Source organism: Brassica oleracea, chromosome C7, assembly GCF_000695525.1.
Source record: "Brassica oleracea var. oleracea cultivar TO1000 chromosome C7, BOL, whole genome shotgun sequence".
NCBI lineage: Eukaryota > Viridiplantae > Streptophyta > Magnoliopsida > Brassicales > Brassicaceae > Brassica > Brassica oleracea.
The window spans coordinates 942,222-948,934 of NC_027754.1; positions in this window are offsets into that span (position 1 = coordinate 942,222).

A 6,713-nucleotide genomic window follows, 5' to 3' on the forward strand; every position below is an offset into this window, starting at 1 on the left:
GGGGGGGGGGGGAGTGGGTGCGTATACTCGTATACTCCCACATAGGAAAATATGCATTATTGTAATCGAGTTTTTAAAAAACAATTCCAAAAGCTTTTACTACAATTTACATTACTCCTTTTTATCGAAAACGCTTAAGCTTCAGTTAACGCAAAAAGTTTCAGGACACGCCTAGAAACATTAAGACTCTTGTCAGCGGCCTCATCCGGCCCAAAATCGTAAGTATATAAACATCCTTTAAACATACACGTATAGTCCTCGAAACAACTGCGAGACGTCGCAAAGTTAAAATTCGAAGATGATACGAACAAATTATCCGAACGCGACCACCAAAACCTTACACCCCGTTCGTCGATTGGCCGGCCCCGACGAACACGCCAGCCGTCTTAAACAAACGCAACTCCATCATGGACTTTAAAAACAAACACAACTCCATCAAGCCGAGAACCTATCGCGGACTTTAAATCGGTACGAGTCAGGAAGAAATCGCAACAGGAAAAACGATAGCCGGCTAGTCACCGCACAAACCTTAAACTGAAAGTAAACCTAGATCTTGCCCTAAACCCATCGCATTGGTCTCAAACATCTCAAGACATGATATCTAAATGATACGAGATCTTAAACCATGTCTCTCCGTTCACATCTCAATGTTCCCGAAAGTTGTAAGAATAAGAAATTTTTACGAAAAGTCACGAACAAACCGACAGATTGAACGTCCCAACGGAATTAAATATGAGACGACAACTCAAATTTACTTCAAATTTACTCGAAAGAATTCAAAATAAAGCGGTGGAAAATAAAAGCCACACTTGGCAGAAAAAGACAAATAAAAGCCATACTCGGCAACAAACGCAGGATAAATAAACAACCTCCAAAATAAAGGTCACATTCGGACACAAACATAGAACGGATAGACAAGCACCTCCCTCTCAATGATCACTCCACCTCTCATGGTCCAAAGTAAGAGTCCCCGGACAACAAAGCGCCGAACGCATCCGCGGGACGATCCACTTCCTCGCCACCGTCGGGAAACCCGATCGCAACCTCCTCAATATCAGGGGAAACCGGGATGGAATCCCAGAACCCTTGGATTCTCCCGTCGATCGAGGGAGTGAGCGCCTCAGCGTGAGCATGTTCATTCATGCCGCTCTTCATCAAGCTCATTTCCTTCTCGAACACGTAGTCATCGGCTTGCGTCCTCCAAAGACTTCCGATTGAACCACGGCACTCACGGAAATCGCCCACCGAGGTAAAGGCATCCTTGAGGTTCCCATACTCTACCTTGAACTGAGAGGCACGAGTCTTCATCACTTCGACGATATCCCTTTTGCCCTTCCTTTCCGCCTTGCGGACAGCCCGCGCATGATCGCGAGCAAGTTACGCATCTCGCTCCAACATCTCGCCTTGCACGCGGGCGAGATCTCGTTCCGCTTTCTCCGCTCTAAAACGATAGACCATAACTTCCCTATGGCTCGCCTCAATGGCCGAGCCAAGCAAGTTAAGGCCCTGCGAAACCGATTAACACGTTATAAGCAGAAAAAGAAACATCTAGGCAATCACAAAATTTCGAAAAAATCTAACCCCGTTGATAATGCGAGACCCTTCCGCGACAACCTTCGGCCTCCCTGATTCATTCGTAGGTGGAGGAGCATCGAAGCCCGAGGGTAGACTAGCGAAGAAATCATCGAAGTCCGGAATAGGAACCTCGCTAGAACCGCTTCCGTCGCCATAAGAAAGGTCTGGATCCCATCCCGGAAGCATAGAATCGTCCATCGAAAACTCTATGTCACCAAGATCGATATCCTTCCCTTTTGAAGAGTTCCACTCCGTCGCGGCAGTGGGGGCAGCGTCGGGACTCTGATCTTCGGGCTCGGAGTCGTTCCCCGCTTTCGCAGGATCGGGACACACAAACCTTAGCGCCTTCCGAACTCGTTTCGGCGTAAAGGAAGTCCAGAAAAAGGACCATTCCTAAGAAGGTCCCTCACTTCAATGATATCCTCGGGGAACGGGGCCAGCGGGTTGATGAAGGGACGATCATTCGGCAACCTCTGAAGTAGTGAGATACAACTCTCTTCGACAGACGCAGCGTCTATACGAACAAAGAAGAAAAATTTCTTCCACGAGTTGAAGTTGGAGATGAACCTCTTAACCACCGACATGAAGCTCCGAGGGACCAGCCTATACTTGTCCTGATCTTTGACGAGCTGTAGCCTCAAAAGCGCTTCAAAGAGATCAACGGAAAGGGAGAGACCATGCTCGTAGCTCAGGATCAGGATTCCAATAAGGTGCTGAATGGAAAGAGAATTCAGCTGGTTTATCGCCACCTCGAAACGATCCAACACTCGGACGACGATTTTGCCCCTTATTCCTTGATTTTCTCGTGGGAATCAAGGGATAACGTGTATTATTGGATCTTGGTAGTCTTTTCTAGAGCTGGAGATAGGCCAGAACCTTGCTAAAGGTCGAAGTGAAGATTTCACGAGATTTGGAGTACCATAGCTTCTCATGGAGGTTCAGGTCCTTGTCGTGATCCCTTTTTAAATGAAGAACAGGAAGGGATGACCCCCTTTGAAGGCACTAGGTACACAGGCCTTCGCATAAGGTCATTTGAGTGGAGTGGGCTTCGCAAAAAAGGAAACGAGGATAAAACCCTTGTTGCGGGAGGTTTTAAGGCGGCGAGATCCTCTTGGAGGGAGTTTTTGGAAATTTTCCGGATAAAGGAATATGGGAGATTTTCCAATTTCCGCTCCTTCCTTTTTTCTCGACTAGTATCCTTTTCGTCGATCCTTCTTTCCATTTTCGCGAATTAAATGGAAAACCTCTTCAGGTATATATACGAATGCTATGGCGTCTTTGGATAATCACAGACCCGAGCCAGACCTATTACCCTTGCCGAGACAAATGGCAAACGATCAGGCTTCCCTAGGGACATCCCCAGCTTCTCGTGTTGGTGGACATGTTAGACCCCGGCGTTTGTTTTGCGATCCCTTCGCCTCTCCTATCTTGACCCCGGGAATGACTTCAAGAGCGGGTAGTGAAGATTCTCCAACGACTCCCTTGCGACAACGTCACTTTCGTCCTTTTGATGATGAAGACGAAGACGGCCCCAAATCGGATATTGGGACAGAGGATCTAACTGAAATCCGCCAGAGATATTTGCTTCCTGACACGATGGAGTTAAGATGTGCGGATGAATTCGAACGAGCCACTGATGGGGGAACGAGCGAGATAGCTATTTTTGAGGCTTATCTGGATGCGGGTTTTAGAGGTGGTATGCCTTTTTTGATAGCAGAAGTAGCATCATACTTCGGGTTCTCTCCTTCACAGCTTAAGCCCGCAACATGGCGTACTTTGATGGCCATTCAGGTGTTGGGTGAACTCCACAGCATTCCCTTTGGATTGCCTGAAATCTTGTATTCCTATTCCTTTGTTCCCCTGTCGAGCAAGAAGGGTTTTTACCAGATCTGGTCTCGGGACGGTGAACCTTTGGTAGACGAGCCTCCTAGGGGCGTCCGGGGGAGCTTCCCCACAAACGACTCCTGGAACAGGAGGTACGTGTTCATGAAGATTAATGGTGCTCCACGCTATCCTCTTTTCTGGCGGTCTGTCGGTACGTTTCTCCTCTTCTTATCGGGATAGATCTTGTATTATTTGCTTTGTCTCATATTGGGTTTTCGCAGAGGTCGCTCGGCCGATATTCCATACTGGCGAGACTTTGGCGAGATTGGCGAAAGGCATTCCCAGGCGGTTTCGTTGGATTCTGTTCCTGATGAGTCAGACATCTTTACGCCATAGCCGTATTTGGGGTGAGATGACCTTTTCTTTTGACGGACATGATCTTGATTCTAACCCCTTGTTATATTGATTTCAGGCGGGATTCCCAGGGCTTCAATATCATCAGTGTACGATGAGTATTGTAGAACCAGACCTCAGAGGAGAAGACCATGTGTCTCATCTCCTTTTGTTTCTTCGGTTGCAACTTCCTCGGCCTCGAGGAGTGCTAGGGGCAGCAGGTCCTTCGATCTACGCCGGCGTTTTCTTCCTCACAAAGAGGTTCTCTTCCTTCGTAAGCAGCTTCGCGAAGTGGTAGCACATCATGCTCTGACCGTTCAGCGGATTCGAGAGCAAGCTCGTCGGGAGCTCGTGATGGAATGGTCGGGAAGAAACGTCAATCGCTGGGGGCCCGTTGGAGGGCCTAATCGGGGCTTGGCGAATGGAGGAGGTGGATTTGGCGCTTTCCTCTTGGTGTTAGGGGATTTTTGTGTAGGATCTTTGTGAGTACCACGGAACGTTGGATGAGGAGATAACCCGAGGGTTTTGTATGTATTTCGTAAGAGATTAAGAGTGTTTAGAGAGCATTTCGTAAGAATAAAGGCTTGAAGAGAGATTTATTGATTAGACTGAACAAGAACAAGAGAAATTACAAGCGTTGAGTATAAACCCTAGTTCTAGCCGTCTAACCCTAGTTTCTCAGCCTTCAAGAAGTCGATCCCGCCGTATGGGGTAGTAGATGTCCTTATATAGTCTTCTAGGAGCCGCCTAGGTTAGGTTAAACTCTTCCATATTCGGAAATATGGAAGATTTCACCTTGTCGGAAAACTTCCATTTATCGAAAGGGAGAAGGATTCAGGGATCCGATCGCAGGGTTCAGGGACCCAGTCGTGGGGACACGATCGCAGGGTTCAGGGACCCTATCGCAGGGTTCAGGGACCCTATCGCAGGGTTCAGGGACCCTATCGCAGGGTTCAGGGACCCTATCGCAGGGTTCAGGGACCCTATCGCAGGGTTCAGGGACCCTATCGCAGGGTTCAGGGACCCTATCGCAGGGTTCAGGGACCCTATCGCAGGGTTCAGGGACCCTATCGCAGGGTTCAGGGACCCTATCGCAGGGTTCAGGGACCCTATCGCAGGGTTCAGGGACCCTATCGCAGGGTTCAGGGACCCTATCGCAGGGTTCAGGGACCCTATCGCAGGGTTCAGGGACCCTATCGCAGGGTTCAGGGACCCTATCGCAGGGTTCAGGGACCCTATCGCAGGGTTCAGGGACCCTATCGCAGGGTTCAGGGACCCTATCGCAGGGTTCAGGGACCCTATCGCAGGGTTCAGGGACCCTATCGCAGGGTTCAGGGACCCTATCGCAGGGTTCAGGGACCCTATCGCAGGGTTCAGGGACCCTATCGCAGGGTTCAGGGACCCTGGCTGGAGGATCCCTCGGGCAGGGACCCGAGGTATCTATTTTTAGGGATCCGGGGATCCGGGTTCAGGGACCCTATCGCGGGGTTCAGGACCCTGGCTGGAGGATCCCTCGGGCAGGGACCCGAGGTATCTATTTTCGGGGACCCGAAGGTCTGGGTCCTGCCTGGAGGCTGGGGGAAATAACACCGGGATATTTTTCCCCAACACTCGGCATCGTCTCATCCGGAGCCGTAGCCTTGATCATCTTGCACTATTTATGTTTTTCTTACTTTATGTTGTTGCTTTTTCCCGGATTTCGATGATTTTGTTGCTGAATAAGGACCTTTGATAGCTAATAATATTTATTGTTTTCGCCTTTATTCTGCCGTTCTTGTCTCTTGAATCCACACCTCCGCAACTTCTCAAGATCGTCTCCTTATTGGGGCCATTCGTGGTTGCGTAGAATGGCCGTAGGTTTTTTGAGAGAACATAGTCTTTGGGAGGATATTAGGATTTAGGACTCGGGTCCTATTAACGCGTCGTTAGTCGAGGGACTTAGATCAGATCGCGAAGTCTTCGTGGTGTCTTTGAGGCGGAAGGACGCTTGGAAGATTATGTAGGTTTCTAGGAAGGGTTGAACCCTTGAAATGATGTCAGAATCTAGGACCTGGGCCCTGTTAGTGAACTGACTGAAACCTAAAATCATTGAGGAAGCGTTAGATCTTGTAATCCAGTATTAAAAACCTGAGTTTTAGTTTTAGGAATGAAAGATCCTTGCTTAGAACTCTGGAGTTCTAGCTTGGTTTGAACCTTGAGGTTCTTGGGCCATAGAACCCGGAAGCTCCTAAGGCCTTGAACCCTGAGGTTCCTTACCTAGGCCCGAAGGCTGTTTTATTGAACCCTGAGGTTTCTGAGTGCTAAGGTTTAATCTTTAAGTCCTGGGACCATGATTAAACCCGATTGATACCTCGAACCCGGAGGTTGATACCTTTGAATCCTGAGATCCTTGGTAAATCCGAAGGTTGCTATTAAGATTCGGAAATCCTTGAACCCGAAGGTTCTTATTAGGCCCACAGGTTATTTAGACTTGGAAGTCCTTAATCAACCCTTAGGTGACCTTTTCGAATCCGGAGATTCCTTACAGGCCCGGAGGCTGTACTGAACTCGAGGATTCTTTATGGACCCTGAGGTCGTGTTGAACCCTGAGGTTCTGTTATAGACCCTAAGGCCATAGTGAACCCGGAGGTTTTATGGACCCTGAGGTCATAGTGAACCCGGAGGTTTTATGGACCCTGAAGTCATAGTGAACCCGGAGGTTTTATGGACCCTGAGGTCGTAGTGAACCCGGAGTTTTTATGGACCCTGAGGTTGTAGTGAACCCGGAGGTTTTATGGACCCTGAGGTCGTGGTGACCCTGAGGTCGTAGTGAATGTTGGGGTCAAAAACGGTTATCTCGAAATTAACGGCCAAGATTATTTCCTATCTACAGACTTTCCGCGAAACAATGACTGAAAGAAAGATCGGAAACAGATAGGCGC